The 15,621-nt window shown below is 35.1% G+C and overlaps 10 non-coding genes across 10 annotated transcripts; all 10 read right to left on the reverse strand.

The window, feature by feature from the left end:
- Window positions 1–9,636: 9,636 nt before the first annotated feature.
- LOC113403718 (U1 spliceosomal RNA) lies at window positions 9,637–9,798 on the reverse strand. The gene has a single exon (XR_003369326.1). It is a non-coding gene; the product is annotated as a U1 spliceosomal RNA (small nuclear RNA).
- Window positions 9,799–13,255: 3,457 nt separating this feature from the next.
- Window positions 13,256–13,374, reverse strand: LOC135194015 (5S ribosomal RNA). Its single transcript, XR_010309566.1, has one exon. It is a non-coding gene; the product is annotated as a 5S ribosomal RNA (ribosomal RNA).
- Window positions 13,375–13,532: 158 nt separating this feature from the next.
- Window positions 13,533–13,651, reverse strand: LOC135194026 (5S ribosomal RNA). Its single transcript, XR_010309577.1, has one exon. It is a non-coding gene; the product is annotated as a 5S ribosomal RNA (ribosomal RNA).
- A 157-nt stretch (window positions 13,652–13,808) lies between these two features.
- On the reverse strand, window positions 13,809–13,927 carry LOC135194037 (5S ribosomal RNA). Its single transcript, XR_010309588.1, has one exon. It is a non-coding gene; the product is annotated as a 5S ribosomal RNA (ribosomal RNA).
- Window positions 13,928–14,086: 159 nt separating this feature from the next.
- Window positions 14,087–14,205, reverse strand: LOC135194048 (5S ribosomal RNA). Its single transcript, XR_010309598.1, has one exon. It is a non-coding gene; the product is annotated as a 5S ribosomal RNA (ribosomal RNA).
- A 157-nt stretch (window positions 14,206–14,362) lies between these two features.
- LOC135194053 (5S ribosomal RNA) lies at window positions 14,363–14,481 on the reverse strand. Its single transcript, XR_010309603.1, has one exon. It is a non-coding gene; the product is annotated as a 5S ribosomal RNA (ribosomal RNA).
- A 159-nt stretch (window positions 14,482–14,640) lies between these two features.
- LOC135194054 (5S ribosomal RNA) lies at window positions 14,641–14,759 on the reverse strand. Its single transcript, XR_010309604.1, has one exon. It is a non-coding gene; the product is annotated as a 5S ribosomal RNA (ribosomal RNA).
- A 157-nt stretch (window positions 14,760–14,916) lies between these two features.
- Window positions 14,917–15,035, reverse strand: LOC135194055 (5S ribosomal RNA). Its single transcript, XR_010309605.1, has one exon. It is a non-coding gene; the product is annotated as a 5S ribosomal RNA (ribosomal RNA).
- A 159-nt stretch (window positions 15,036–15,194) lies between these two features.
- LOC135194041 (5S ribosomal RNA) lies at window positions 15,195–15,313 on the reverse strand. The gene has a single exon (XR_010309592.1). It is a non-coding gene; the product is annotated as a 5S ribosomal RNA (ribosomal RNA).
- Window positions 15,314–15,470: 157 nt separating this feature from the next.
- Window positions 15,471–15,589, reverse strand: LOC135194056 (5S ribosomal RNA). The gene has a single exon (XR_010309606.1). It is a non-coding gene; the product is annotated as a 5S ribosomal RNA (ribosomal RNA).
- Window positions 15,590–15,621: the final 32 nt, after the last annotated feature.

Below are 15,621 nucleotides of genomic sequence, written 5' to 3' on the forward strand. Positions count from 1 at the left end.
CGCTGACTTCCGGTTTGATCTTAGTGAGCCGGTGTAATAACGAGCGTAAGGGACATAATATCTAAGTTTCTGCTGCTCTGTTGTGTCTCACCCATTAAAGTCTTGTATGGCTCGTGACTCGGTGTACTCTCAGGGTTCAAAAGTGATCGCCTACGTTATCCTCGCTAGCACATACGGTACGTGCGTCATCCTCAGAAGTCTCCCACTATCCTTAAACAAACTTAGGCTCAACTTGACGAAAATCGGAACATTCATTATTTTTTCCGGACAGGTATTGTTGGCATTTTAAAACAAAAAAAAAACGTCTTTGTTACAAATGTGAAATTATCATTTCGATTTTGGACATGCTATAGTGTTTACATGAAAAAAATATATAACATCCAAAATGTCACTAATATTATACCTACTCAAAAAACATACCTTAAATAAATTGACTACTAATTAATGAGTAGGATAGGTATATTCCGCGTGCCTGTTCCTCTGTATCCGTTGTATAAAGAAAATAATTCCAAGCCTTCCGAGTAGCGTTGGCGCGTTCTTGAGTGTTATAATAAGATTAGCAAACATCTAATCCGCACATTATGTTGGTATTATTGTTTTCGTGGGAACTCATATCTAACCGAGGCATAATGTCAGATTTAGTTGAAGCGGATTAAAGATACATAGATACTCCTTTAAAATCGAATGACCAATGTATTATCGAGCTAATCATATTATTTTGAACTTATCACCAATATAAGCCAGGTTCGTTGTGGTTCTTCATAATTAGCCTAGCTCATAAGGCTGGTGATCCCGAACCAATACAAGGCTCTTGGTTATTTCGGTCAATTTATATACAAAAGCAGGCTGTAGTCTAGAAGTTGGCAGTGCTTACACTCCTGCCTCTGGAAAGCACATACAACCGGCAACTGATCTCTTTCTGGTGGCGTCGGATTGCAGCCCCATCATATTATGAGCCGAGATGACCCAGTGGTTAGAACGCGTGCCCAGCCCAGCACCAATGAATTTTCATGTGCTTAATTTGAGTTTTTATAATTCATCTCGTGCTCGGCGGTGAAGGAAAACATCGTGAAGAATCCTGCATGTGTTTAATTTCAACTAAATTCTACTACATGTGTATTCCACCAAACCGCATTGGAGCAGCGTAGTGGAATATGCCCCAAACCTTCTCCTCAAAGGGAGAGCAGGCCTTAGCACAGCAGTGGGAAATTTACAGGCTGTTAATGTAAGCCAAGATGCAGTGGTTTCAGATGGTTATTCTTTAAGAACTCACGACGTATCTCACACGCAAAATATTGATAACCGACTTACAGAAATACGTTTTGTACTAAACAGTAGTCGTAGTATAAAATGGTTTTCAGTAGAGCTATTCAGAAAAAAAAGACTTGACAGTAACCACATAACAGGTTCGTAAGATGTCAGCAAGAGATAAATGCGCCATTGACCATCATGTTTATAACAGCGTGTCACTGTAAGTCAATTGTCAACATTTCACGAATGGAATACGAAGTGATTACTTACAGAATAGCTCTGTTTATAAAATGAAATCGTTTTAATTTCACGTAATAGAAACCATAAATTATATACAAATAATAAAATTAAATAGCTACTGTACAAATGATGACTGCGTTGAATAGTAACTAGAAAGCTCTGGGCAAAAAGGAACCAGCCCATCTGTCACCAATGGAGGCAATATGACAAGGTGTTATACTTTTGATTAAATGTTGCAATGGATAATTCGGTTACGGCAAATGATTTATATTTAAACTGTTAAAATCCAATCTATTCTGAGCGCATGCGTGAAGGTAATAGGTATATTAATGTATTTAAATTCAACTTTTGTAAATATCAAATACCGAAACGTACATACACTATGTCAAAATACAAACCCAAACCCTTAAGGCTAGAAAACGGGACAGGAACGTGCTTTTAAAATAAACTTTTCGGGACTTTTAATATAAAGTTTGCAATAGTCCCTCTGCTGGGTTAAAACTTCCTCTCTTTTTGCAGAGAATGACATTAAAACGACTTTTATAAAAATAGTTTGTAGTTTAGTGGGAAAATGTTTAGCAAGGAATCATTTCAGGAGTTGAATTGAGTTTAGTTAAAAAAGCCGATCATAGTATATAATAAATAAAATAGTTAAATTATTCATTAGTATATTATATATATTTATGTTTTTATATTTTATGCAATTATCATCTAGAGGTATAGGTAAACCTTACCTATTTCTTATAAAAGCTTTTGTTTTTTGTTAGTTGGTTTGTTTAAGTAAAATCTTGCTGAATTAGAACCACTTCCAATTATTCTACGCATTGGTATTTTATATGTTGGGTCAATTACTACTGAAATACAAGAGGTGCCTACCACCCACTCATCAGATATTCCACCGCCAAATAGCAGTAGGTAGGTACTCAGTATTTTTGTGTTCCGGTTTGAAGAATGAGTGAGCCAGTGTAACAAGAGGCACAAGAGACACAACATCTTAGTTACCAAGGTTGGTGGCGTATTTGCAATGTAAGGAATGTTAATATTTCTTACAGCGCCATTGTCTGTGGTCGGCGGTGATCACTTCTCATCCATCATCCATTATCACCCCTAGGAAGGATATAGGCAACGTGTTTTATCTAAAACCTACGACCGTTCGAAGACGCGGGTAAAAACTAGTATCATATAAAATTGTATAACGTGAAAAACAAATCTTCATTCAATAAAAAACCCTTGCTTTTTATTATTAAAAAAATATTTGTGCTGTATATGCTTTCCCTTTGATTGCTAAATTGAAGCAAGAATGAGTTGTTTTTAAATACATAAGTATTTTATAAATAACGTAATTAGACTCAAAAGGTTTGACTAATCCTAACGATAGTTAAAACGCTACAAAATCCTGTTTAGTGCTTATATCCGGATTAGTTTTCTTTGTTCGTATTAATTAAAAAAAAGCTTCACTTTAAGTCACATATATTATTATATTCACAATATATAAACATTTTCGAAAGAAACGGTGACAATCATTGTATGGACGCGAGGAGAAAGGTAAACTAATAACACTTAGTTTCCGACTTCGCAAAGTTAATACATCCTTCCTGGGGCACGGTATTCGTTTCTATAATAAGATTCTACAGCTATTTTTAACTTGGCCTATTAACATTTTAACACTCATATAAAAAAACATTGATAAATAAGGCATATTACTCAATACAAGATAAAAAAGCGTGGACTTGGTGGAGTGGTGTTTATTAACTTCAACACAGGATATATAAAAATTTAGTTGTTCTTAACTGACATGCTTTGTAATTAAAATGGTGGAAAAGAGTAAATACTGAGTTTCCTGCCGGTTCTTCTCGGTGGAATCTACTTTCCGAGCCGGTGGGAGCTTTTAATTTAACCCATGTTCCGGTTTAAAGGGTGAGTGTATCTAGACACAAGGGATATAAATCTTGTGTGTTGTAAGTAAAAGTTAATATTTCTTACAGCGCCAATGTCTATAGGCGATGGTGACCACTTCCCAAGAGGTGACCAATTTGCTCGCCAGCTTACCTATTCTGTATACATAAAAATGATTATTCTAGATAAATGCATACATTTTTTACCTCGATACAATAATTAGTCTATACAAATACTAACAGTTATAGTAGCGAGGAGTTAAAACATTTTAGGTCATGTTTTGCAAAGCACTTAGAGCTGGTCCTTAACTATTTTATCGGATTGCGGGACTATAAGACTGAAGAAATAACGAAGACATTCCTGTGTTGCTGGATAGTCATTAGGTGCTGTGGCAGGTGTCTGGTTAGGATGCCTTTTCTCCGGCTCGAGCCGGCTCGAGCCCGGGCTCGCATGGCCCGCTTCGCTCTATAACTATGAACAAAAATATTTTTGAGTTCTTTGAGCTCGATAATAGCAAGACATTTCAGAGATGATCTCAGTGTCAACAAGTGTATCAAGTGATTCAGTTTTCTCTTAGTATATATGAACGGCCTGCGAAGGCTAGGGCCCGACTGACAAACGTCACCTCGACTATATTGCGCAATAAAGTGATCCCACAGTGACTTTTGTAAACGTAACGTAAACTTTTGAAGAACAGTGTACGGAATTTTTATGCCTTTGCCATATTATGAAACTATGTAATTTGGGTGAGGCGTTGAGATTGAGTCGGTAAATAGTTGCGACAAACAGAATGGTGAGCTGCTTTTGTGTGTAACGTTGGCACGTAAAAAACATATTTCTATTGGTATTTGTTGACATAGTTTTGAATTAATCAAGCCGAGTCATCTGTCATAACATAGCGTAACCATTCATCATTCATCAAATAATCAACTGGCTCGCTAGTCTAGTGGCTATATAAGGCCGCAGAACTTGAAGGCCTGGGTTCAATCCGATAAAAAAAATTCTCAACTATAACCCCGAGTCTGGAAATTGGAAGTGCGTCCCATGCCTCGGAAAGCACTTAAAGCCGTTTTTATTACGCCTGAGCTCTTTCAGGTGGTGTGGGATTTGCCATAGGTACCTTCGGATTATGAGAGTGAGGGAATACAGAGTGCACGAGTATGTGCGAAAACAGAGGTGCTATGATATGTCCTGCGTAGTCGCCAGATCTCCCGTGAGACATCATTCAGTTATTTAAAAAATATTTTAATATAACAATTGTTACATATCCTTGGTCTATTTAAATATTGAATTACAGATATAATATAAATTTCAGTGGTAGTCATTATATATTTTCAATAATCAGCTTATATGCATAAGTGTATCTATATAACTTTATGTATTTAAAAATATAGTATATTATTGTTTAATTATAATATAAGAAATAATATTGGACGTCCGAATAACCTAACCTAACATTCAACATCCAACTACATTAACCATAAAATATGACAAAAGGTTTCTACGATAAAAATGACGTCTATTATATGCCACTCATGATATACAAGAAAGTAGCAAACATACAAAGATATAAAATATATAAAACTTTCTGTAAAATATAATAGCATAAAATAAAAGTTATAAGTAACGCTGCAGGTAAGGCGCAAGAGCTCAGCGAGGACTATTATTATGTCATTGTTATTTAGCTAACTACGTAGGTGCTGAGACAATACAAGCCGCTATATCTATATAATATAGTTACTAAAGACGCAGTTCCGCCACTCCGATGTCTCTTTGTCGCGAATTAAGGCAATTTTCTGAACGCCGGAAAATAAAATAATAGCCAGCCCATTAGCGAGCCCCCATCCTTCCCTGCGTCCCGCTCCACCGCCCCACACCCCTCTGGTGCGAGTCGCCGGCGCTCGCTAATCGTCGGAAATGAATTTGACGTTTCTCTCTACGCGCGCTTTGACTCGAGCGGATTCTCATTCCGCCTCATTTAACGTCGCCGCTCGCTGCTCAATGATCGTCGCAGCTCGCTATCCGCTATCAGATGCTGACTATTGCCTTTTATCTGAAGTGAACAACGTTTCGTATTACTTTACGATATAAACATTGCAACATAATGTAAAACTATGATTAAAACTTTTACGGTCATAGCACAGGCAATAACCCTATTAGGAATAATCATATCTAGGAAAGTCTGCATCGACGATATGAAAATTTACAAAGGTTACCACAAATACACGTCAGATAAACCCGAATAAAAAATAATCAAAAAAAAAATAAGAATGGGTCTTTTATATATAACCACGGTAGGTTTTTTTTTAATAGATCTGTTCGGTAATTAAGACATACTTACGATGTATTGAGTGTTTCAAAAATTAATGCTCGATCTCTATTTCAAAAATCATCATCTCTTTAAATGGCATACACTTCCGTCGTGTGAAAGGTAATAAGGCGGACTAATAGCACCGTACTAAAGGTATAGTTAAATGTGTGTCGCGGGAAGCCGTGAACGATGATCCCTCGTAACGGTACAAAGGTAACCGGGAGTCGCGATATAATTATCTGTTTAAGGGCGCGTCATTACCCGCGCTACGGAACCACATGATCGTGAATACGTTCCCGCGTGATACTCTGTGATTCAGCTACATCAGAGGTAACTTCTGCGAAATATAACTTATTGCATTTCATTATTTTGTTAAAATACAATTGTATTTTATAAGATCAGTTTACGACAAATACGTGATACAATTAATGATTACATAATAAAACATTTAAAATAGTTTTACTGCAATATGAAACGTGAAACCGTATTTTACATTAATTAAAAATATTTCTACTATATATATATATATATATATATATATAGACGCCTGGAATATTTATCTTAGCAAATTTAATCTTGAAAATATTGCTATTAAATATATTATTACTTTTTATACAGTTGTGTTATTATTATGATAGTAATTATACATTCATAAAATAAGTTTACTTACTGGCAAATATTATAAAGGTTGAATAGTTACACACCGATTTATGACTTGGTATCATCTGTCACTTAACATAAAAAGAAAGTAGAAAAAGAAAATGATAAAGCAATGTTTTTATATGCACAATTTGCTAAGATAAATATTACAGGAGTTGAAATATAAAATAAACTATTTTTTAATTTATTTAAAACACAACAGGTTTCATGTGTTTTTGAAAACTAAATGAATATATTTTTTAAGGATTATATCTCTAAACCTCTATTTTATGGGGCAAATAATTTACTATTTTCTAATGAAATTATAGTAATGTAAATTTTTACAATAATGGAAATTATACTACATATCGAAATGATTACTTTTAATTAGCAAGTCTAATTTTAAATTAAGCTCGGTTGAAACTTGAAAGTATTTAGAACATCTAATTGAAGAGATCTAAAGTGTGCCGGAAGTTCGCGATTAGATTGAGCCACAGCGGCAGGAAGGAACCGCCAAATTAGCCCCCTCTCTCGTGCTACCACCTACCACTAACCTCCTGTCACCCTCCTCGGCGATTGTTTGCTCCCATTAGCGATCGCTTTGATCACTATACTCGATGAACTTTACACTTGGTCAAATGTCTGGTCGAAAATAAAAGATTTATGCTTTCAAAATCTTTTAAGGATTTATAATATTTATTTTAACATTTATAATATTTATTTTAACTTAATAATAATAATTTTTGAATTGAAATGGAATTTTTGATCTTACATATTATATTTATATATTTCAATCAAACACAAAAAATGTTGAATAATTAATGAATTTTATTGTTGTAATGAACACTAAATTATTCATTCATTCATTTTATACATTTATGTATTATGATTTTAATAATTTAACCACGACAACTATGTCGAAACGTCGCAGACAATAACTTAAAAGAAGAATGGTACCTATGGTTACGCTTAATAGATCCAATCCGAGAGCTTACTCTTATAATAAATATGTTTCATTTCTCGATGAGGATCACAATGCGGTACATTATCTGAATGTGTTGTTCACCATTACATCGGCTATCGAGTATCGTAAATCCTAAATGTGGTTCCATTATTGCATGTTTTATGGCATTTCTTGGCGTCATTGTTTAAAATAGAACCTCGAGAACGGCGCCCTCCGACCTGAGTGGTTTTGCATTACCCACTCGCTCACTCCTCACCACGCAACACGCTACACTGTGTCTCAAACGATATCGTTCCGTGTTATCCAACATTTAATATTTATAACAATAAAATAATGATATATAAATTAAGTAGATTAATATTAGAACACGAAATAATTAATGTAACGGAACCATACTAAGTATTTTAATTAAAATGAGCGCAAAAATACAAGGACGTTAAAACTTATAAACTAAAGTATCATAGCAAGTTTGTTTTCTCTACAAAATATAGTGTAACTGTCAATAGCGTGCAGTACCTAGTCCTATGCTCGTAACTAAAAAGAATATAATTATCTCGGTATTTTATAAGTTTATAATTAAATTTCTGATCATAAAAATTTGGGATTCTCCGTAACATTTTATGCCAAACTTGGGCTGACCACACACGATAACAACATGTTTTGATTTTATTATACAGTGCTGATTAAACATATTGCTATCGAAATAGTGTTTACTCTATTAGTAATTAATTTCATAATAAACTTGCTAAAAACACTATATCCGTCATAACTCAGTCCCTAACTTTTCCAAAGAAAAGTATCTTTGTATAACTATATTATTAAAATACAGTTTTTAATATTAATTCGAACACGGTGTAAACAAAGTCTCGTAGATGGAAAACGGCGTAGCAGGCGGGTGTAGCGGTAATGGAACGGCCCATTAACCACTCAGCGTTCAATACTCATGTTATCCGCTTATCGAAGCATTGTTCGCGGTGTAGCGCCGATACCTGCATGAGTACGTAGCTCTCCTCTACGGCTGAGGACGCCTGCACACTACTGTCTACAGCATCCGTGTTCACCCATTTTATAACACGAGCCACGTACACAGGACGTTTTCACTGCTCTACTACACATACGCATACTACACATACACATATGTAAAGTGAAACGTCAAAGATATGGCAATAGATTCTCATGTTGCAATTAAATTAATTTTACACTGTTTTTCGAGGTTATTTCTTTGTAACTTTTTTAAGATATTATTTTTTATAAAAAATACTATTAATTGAATACGTAACGTCTCATTGCGTTTTTGAATTAATAACTTATCTTTGCAAACGAACTACATACACAATATATACAAGAACTATATATAGTCACATTTCGATCAATTGTTGACAATATAGCACTTAGTATAGATAGTTCATAGAAAGTTATCTAAACCTATAAAGCTATCATTTTCGCGCCCCAGTTTCATATTTTTATTTTCCAAAAGATTACCATCGAGACACGTGATTATAAAACCAGAAAAGAAAACGCCATATAAAGAACTACTGTCAGTAGATTTCTATAACAGTAGCAACCACGTCAATGTGCACTTAGCCTTATACACATTAGACTTAAGAATTTAAAAGCGATTTTGAAACAGCTTGTAAAACTCGATAGCCTAATGATAATTGATTCCATTGTTCTCTTTACATTGTTGAATTTTTATACATTTTACCATTTAAAGGTATTTCGAACAATACATCGCATGTCAAGCGTTTCAGCGAACTCTCGATGGCTCTTTATATTTTTTGTTTTGGCTGTATTAATTATACGCGTACTAGCAAATCCTTTCATCATTTTGATGTCAAAAAGAAAAGAAAATGCTTCATACTGCGGTTTCGCAATAGTCGGGATTAAAACCCATCAAAAGCTAGAGAATGTTTATTTATTTAGTAATGTAAATATGTACTTACTAAAACAGAATTAATAATAAACATATAAAAAAATAGTAGGTATGTCGAAATTAAACGAAAAAATATTTTCACTATATTTAGATTATAGTGACCAAATGTACAAAAGTGTTAAGATTTACGCAAATTATTTGGACCTTGTCGAACTACTATATTGAGATTTCATGATATTGGAATACTACTACGAAGGGTTAAAATAATAATTAATAAATTATTAATATACATTACAAGCTAACTTGGAAGTTGGAATATATTAGGTCCTTACATAATATGAATTCGGCGTTTTGTACGGAAGGAATATAAAGAGGAGATATTTTAGATCACAGTGGTCAGTACGACAACACGTGAATTTCATATTCAAGGACCTTATATAACCTTATTTGGAGCTTAATTAAGGGGGACGGCGCGTACGCAGTCCCCACTACCAAAAATTACGCGTCCGAGTTATCCGCATTAGGGATAATCGCAGAGGTCAACCCGTCCGCAGTGCAATGGAAAGGCCTCGCTCTGGGGGAACCGCCTTCATGATCACGGTGTCCCCTACGCCAGGTAAGTATGCGTTGCTCCTCGTTTCGCGCCCTTATGTGTTCACGGACAGGGAACTTCGTTAGCGCGATCTAATAACCTACTAGCGACATCTAGCGAGATAGTATGCGAGATCTTAAACGTTATGCGAAAACGTACAAAGTTACAATGTCTTTACTGTAATGTGCCTTGGGTCTTGGTCGAACACTGTCTCAATACTATCGATAGTATCGCTAGCTCTCTGTAAGCAGTACTAATGGTAACAACGGTACTATTGATTATATCCACAGTATCGTTGTCGTTGTCAGCGAATGTTAATGTTTCCTGAATCGAGGCTCTGATTTATCATTGTATATTGTCATTTTTTTTAAACGCGTCTTTCGACATCGACCGTCGTATAGGGTAATTATGTAAATTTTACACTTCTACAAGAAGACACACAATTTTTAAACTTGAGGGTATACTTTAATGTTTTTTTCATTAATCGAAGAGAGAGTACTAAATGTATTAATTCTTATAGTCTATTCTTATAGTAGCGCAAATATAAGTCAATTTAGTTACTTGGCTTACTAAATAACTTATATTGAGAAAGTAATAAGTACTATCGAAAAATAACAGACTATTGATAGCACAAAACTATCGATACTATCGCTAACACCTTAACTATCGATAGACTACCGATTGTCTATCGATCCTGTACATACGTTATGAATACAATCTGGGGTTTGTATTGTATTGTCGTTCCTGGGGTAGCGAGGGATCAGTTAAAAACAATTATGCACTACGGACCAATGAACGAAATAATAAATATAGCCTTTGGGAAAGCATCTCCAAAAATAAACAAAGACTTTCAATTCTAAGGTATAAAGAAAATATACCACTCGATCTCCAAAAGTATAGATCCTATTGACTTGTAATTAAACATAATTACTCCCTTACGTAGATACTAAAAAAGGATTTTTGAAAATATCAACTTCCGGGGGAAGGAGAAGAGCGATAAATTTGTATGAATGTTACCCGTTGGAAGTCGGGATCCATTAGTTATTATATAAACACGCGAAGTAGTAATAAGTTTATGACGCCAAGTTTCCGAATCCCAAAGTCAATATCCAACCTGGAGCAAGGTATCTATTACAACTCTTTACCTCCATGGGGAAAGGGTGAAAAAATAGTTTTATTTATACTTGCGTTGTACCAAATTTCATTAAAATCGATTCAGTGGTAGAATCGACAATCCGAACCGGTGGTTAGGATTAAGGTATTTAATACAATTCTCTAAAATGTCAATTCAAAAGCGCTTGTAAGCGTTTTTTTTTTCTTTTATTGTCGCTAGAAAAACGCATTATACGTTTCCCCAACATGAAGTGGGGGAGTATATGAGACTGGCCGATGCCCAAGACGCCTAGTGCGCAATAGTACACCGGAATACCCACTAAAAAACCAACAGTACCCTTTCTGTCTTTTCAGGACTTATAAGCCTACTTTCATGAAGAATATTATTGTTTTGATTTTGTCGTTTCTATTAATTCTAACAAGGTCCCAAATTCTAAAAGTACGTTGCAAATTAATGGTTTGTTACATTTGCATAATATAGTTTTATTTGCAACACTCTAAATAAAACATACATTGACTCTTTCCTATTTATATATTTTTATATATATTTATCTCCCTCTCTCTAATTTATTACGATGTCGTTTGACCAATGAATGACGGTAAATTTTCGCGGCAAGTGGCAACGTCTTAAAGAACTTTATTGTTTATTAAACGTGCTAAGTGCTGTGTATGGTGCGGGCGGTAATAATTAAAAATAAATTATATGGAAATTCGAAATATCAATATTTGCTCAGTTATGTACTTCGGAGTTTAAAATATCCAGCACTCAGAGGTGAGCGTAGCATATTATTTACTTAAAATATTTCAAACAGAACTTGCATCTCAATTCTCAATTAACAGTCACTCCCTGTACTCGTTTATCGTTCGGTTAGAGTAGATGTAAATCGGTAATGGCGTAGAATCAGATACGGTTTTATATTTTTATTGAATTGCCTGGTGACAAAATCAATTAAAAAGGCGATCTTGCCCCAAAGCACCCTCTCTACCTTCTATTTAAAAATTATACTTAATTATAGAAGTTTTAGATTTTCATAAAGTCTATAGGTAAGTAAATGAAAACTACATAGATAGGTACCTTAAATTTAATTTCCTTTTTAATAATTAATAACAACTATTTAAAAATGATACTTTACATAATATTTATGTTCCTAAGTGTATTGTATTGAAACACAATGTATTATTAATTCTCTCATAATTGAATAAGTATCACTATATGATACTTATTTAATTTTCTTATTTTCAATAAAATACTAAAATGGAAAATAATAATCTTATGAACAATGTCATCTCAAATTAAATGCAGTTCATATTTTATCAAAAAATAAGCTGAATACAAATGAACAAAACACATTACTTAAAACTTAAAAGTAGGTGTGCAGATTTGAAATCTGCATATGTTTATAATTCCAGGAATTATATGTTAATCTCAATGTTGCAACTAGCAGACAATTCAATTAGAATAGACATGTTTTGTCTAAATTACTGATTAGATTACTATTACAGAAATATAAAAGATGAATGAAATATCCAAAGTATATAGGAGTACATGCTAAGAAACTCATTAGTGATTATAATACTCTAAATGGAGTGTTGTTATAGAAGAGATCTATTCTATAAATATTTAAAATCTTACTTGTCGTACTAGTTTTTGCATAATAATTTAAAGTTATTTTATTCATATTCAACTAAGGCACTTCAATATTGTTTAAAATAGTTTGATTCTGTTACTGTGTTTAATAAACTAAAATTAGATTAATACCTTCGGGGCCTACATACATACATTCAGAAAGACATTAAAAGATTCATATACCATACAATAACTGCCCTAAACACATGTTAACAATGTAGCGACTCAATTAAATAAAAGCCATTTGAGAAAAAAGTTGCTGATTAATAATAGGTAGGTAGGCTTTAGATTTGTAAATGCTCATAGTATTATAAAAAGACTTTTGTACTTAAAGAAACAGCCTATTCTTTGATGGAGAATGTTAGTAAAATACTAATAACTTACATAATTTAAGAATAACAAAATACTCGAGGGTTTTCAGTTTTTTATTATTTATCTGCTGATACACCTAGACAACATTAATATCGATGGTATGTATGATAATGAATACACCTGTTTTAGAACAATAACCAAAGTTAATAAACATGTCTGTCTGGGAATAAAAGCATATACTTGCAGTTTTTGTAAAAAAAAATTCTGATTGCCTATTACTCATGCTTGGAGTTCTTATGATATGTTAGATTTTAACAATTGCAATTATTGGTGCATTTGGTTGTTTTTATGGTTTTCACAGAATAAGGTGGATTACGTATAATACACCTATTGTGTAACTTTATGCAGCCAACATCGTTTTTGCAAAAACTGCAAAAGGCCAACGGCACGCGGTGTTCCCAGGCGGTCACCCATCCAAGTACTGAACGCGCCCGATGTTGCTTAACTTCGGTGATCGGACGAGAACCGGTGTATTCAACATGGTATGGACGTTGGCTACAGGCACTCCTCAAAGTAAAAACAATTGCATATTCTCTAACCAAATCGTCGAAAATATCAAAAATGACAAACTATTTTAACCTACAATTGTTTTTCTTCAAAAGCAGACGCGATACGTACACTAGTAAAAATATTTTTTTTGCAAAAACTGCAAAAGGCCAACGGCACGCGGTGTTCCCAGGCGGTCACCCATCCAAGTACTGAACGCGCCCGATGTTGCTTAACTTCGGTGATCGGACGAGAACCGGTGTATTCAACATGGTATGGACGTTGGCTACAGGCACTCCTCAAAGTAAAAACAATTGCATATTCTCTAACCAAATCGTCGAAAATATCAAAAATGACAAACTATTTTAACCTACAATTGTTTTTCTTCAAAAGCAGACGCGATACGTACACTAGTAAAAATATTTTTTTGCAAAAACTGCAAAAGGCCAACGGCACGCGGTGTTCCCAGGCGGTCACCCATCCAAGTACTGAACGCGCCCGATGTTGCTTAACTTCGGTGATCGGACGAGAACCGGTGTATTCAACATGGTATGGACGTTGGCTCCTAGTATTTCTAAAAGTAAAAACAATTGCATATTCTCTAAACAAATCGTCGAAAATATCAAAAATGACAAACTAATTTCACCTATAATTGCTTTTTCTCGAAAGAGGACGCGATACGTACACTGCAGTAAAAATATTTTTTTGCAAAAACTGCAAAAGGCCAACGGCACGCGGTGTTCCCAGGCGGTCACCCATCCAAGTACTGAACGCGCCCGATGTTGCTTAACTTCGGTGATCGGACGAGAACCGGTGTATTCAACATGGTATGGACGTTGGCTCCTATTATTTCTAAAAGTAAAAACAATTGCATATTCTCTAAACAAATCGTCGAAAATATCAAAAATGACAAACTATTTTAACCTACAATTGTTTTTCTTCAAAAGCAGACGCGATACGTACACTAGTAAAAATATTTTTTTGCAAAAACTGCAAAAGGCCAACGGCACGCGGTGTTCCCAGGCGGTCACCCATCCAAGTACTGAACGCGCCCGATGTTGCTTAACTTCGGTGATCGGACGAGAACCGGTGTATTCAACATGGTATGGACGTTGGCTACAGGCACCCCTCAAAGTAGAAGCAAAAGCATATTCTCTAACCAAATCGTCGAAAATATCAAAATTGACAAACCAATTTCACCTACAATTGCTTCTGTTCAAATGCTGACGCGATACGTACACTGTAGTAAAAATATTTTTTTGCAAAAACTGCAAAAGGCCAACGGCACGCGGTGTTCCCAGGCGGTCACCCATCCAAGTACTGAACGCGCCCGATGTTGCTTAACTTCGGTGATCGGACGAGAACCGGTGTATTCAACATGGTATGGACGTTGGCTCCTAGTATTTCTAAAAGTAAAAACAATTGCATATTCTCTAACCAAATCGTCGAAAATATCAAAAATGACAAACTATTTTAACCTACAATTGTTTTTCTTCAAAAGCAGACGCGATACGTACACTAGTAAAAATATTTTTTTGCAAAAACTGCAAAAGGCCAACGGCACGCGGTGTTCCCAGGCGGTCACCCATCCAAGTACTGAACGCGCCCGATGTTGCTTAACTTCGGTGATCGGACGAGAACCGGTGTATTCAACATGGTATGGACGTTGGCTACAGGCACCCCTCAAAGTAGAAGCAAAAGCATATTCTCTAACCAAATCGTCGAAAATATCAAAATTGACAAACCAATTTCACCTACAATTGCTTCTGTTCAAATGCTGACGCGATACGTACACTGTAGTAAAAATATTTTTTTGCAAAAACTGCAAAAGGCCAACGGCACGCGGTGTTCCCAGGCGGTCACCCATCCAAATACTGAACGCGCCCGATGTTGCTTAACTTCGGTGATCGGACGAGAACCGGTGTATTCAACATGGTATGGACGTTGGCTCCTAGTATTTCTAAAAGTAAAAACAATTGCATATTCTCTAACCAAATCGTCGAAAATATCAAAAATGACAAACTATTTTAACCTACAATTGTTTTTCTTCAAAAGCAGACGCGATACGTACACTAGTAAAAATACTTTTTTGCAAAAACTGCAAAAGGCCAACGGCACGCGGTGTTCCCAGGCGGTCACCCATCCAAGTACTGAACGCGCCCGATGTTGCTTAACTTCGGTGATCGGACGAGAACCGGTGTATTCAACATGGTATGGACGTTGGCTCCTAGTATTTCTAAAAGTAAAAACAATTGCA

This window comes from Vanessa tameamea, chromosome 23, assembly GCF_037043105.1.
Source record: "Vanessa tameamea isolate UH-Manoa-2023 chromosome 23, ilVanTame1 primary haplotype, whole genome shotgun sequence".
NCBI classification, from domain to species: Eukaryota; Metazoa; Arthropoda; class Insecta; order Lepidoptera; family Nymphalidae; genus Vanessa; species Vanessa tameamea.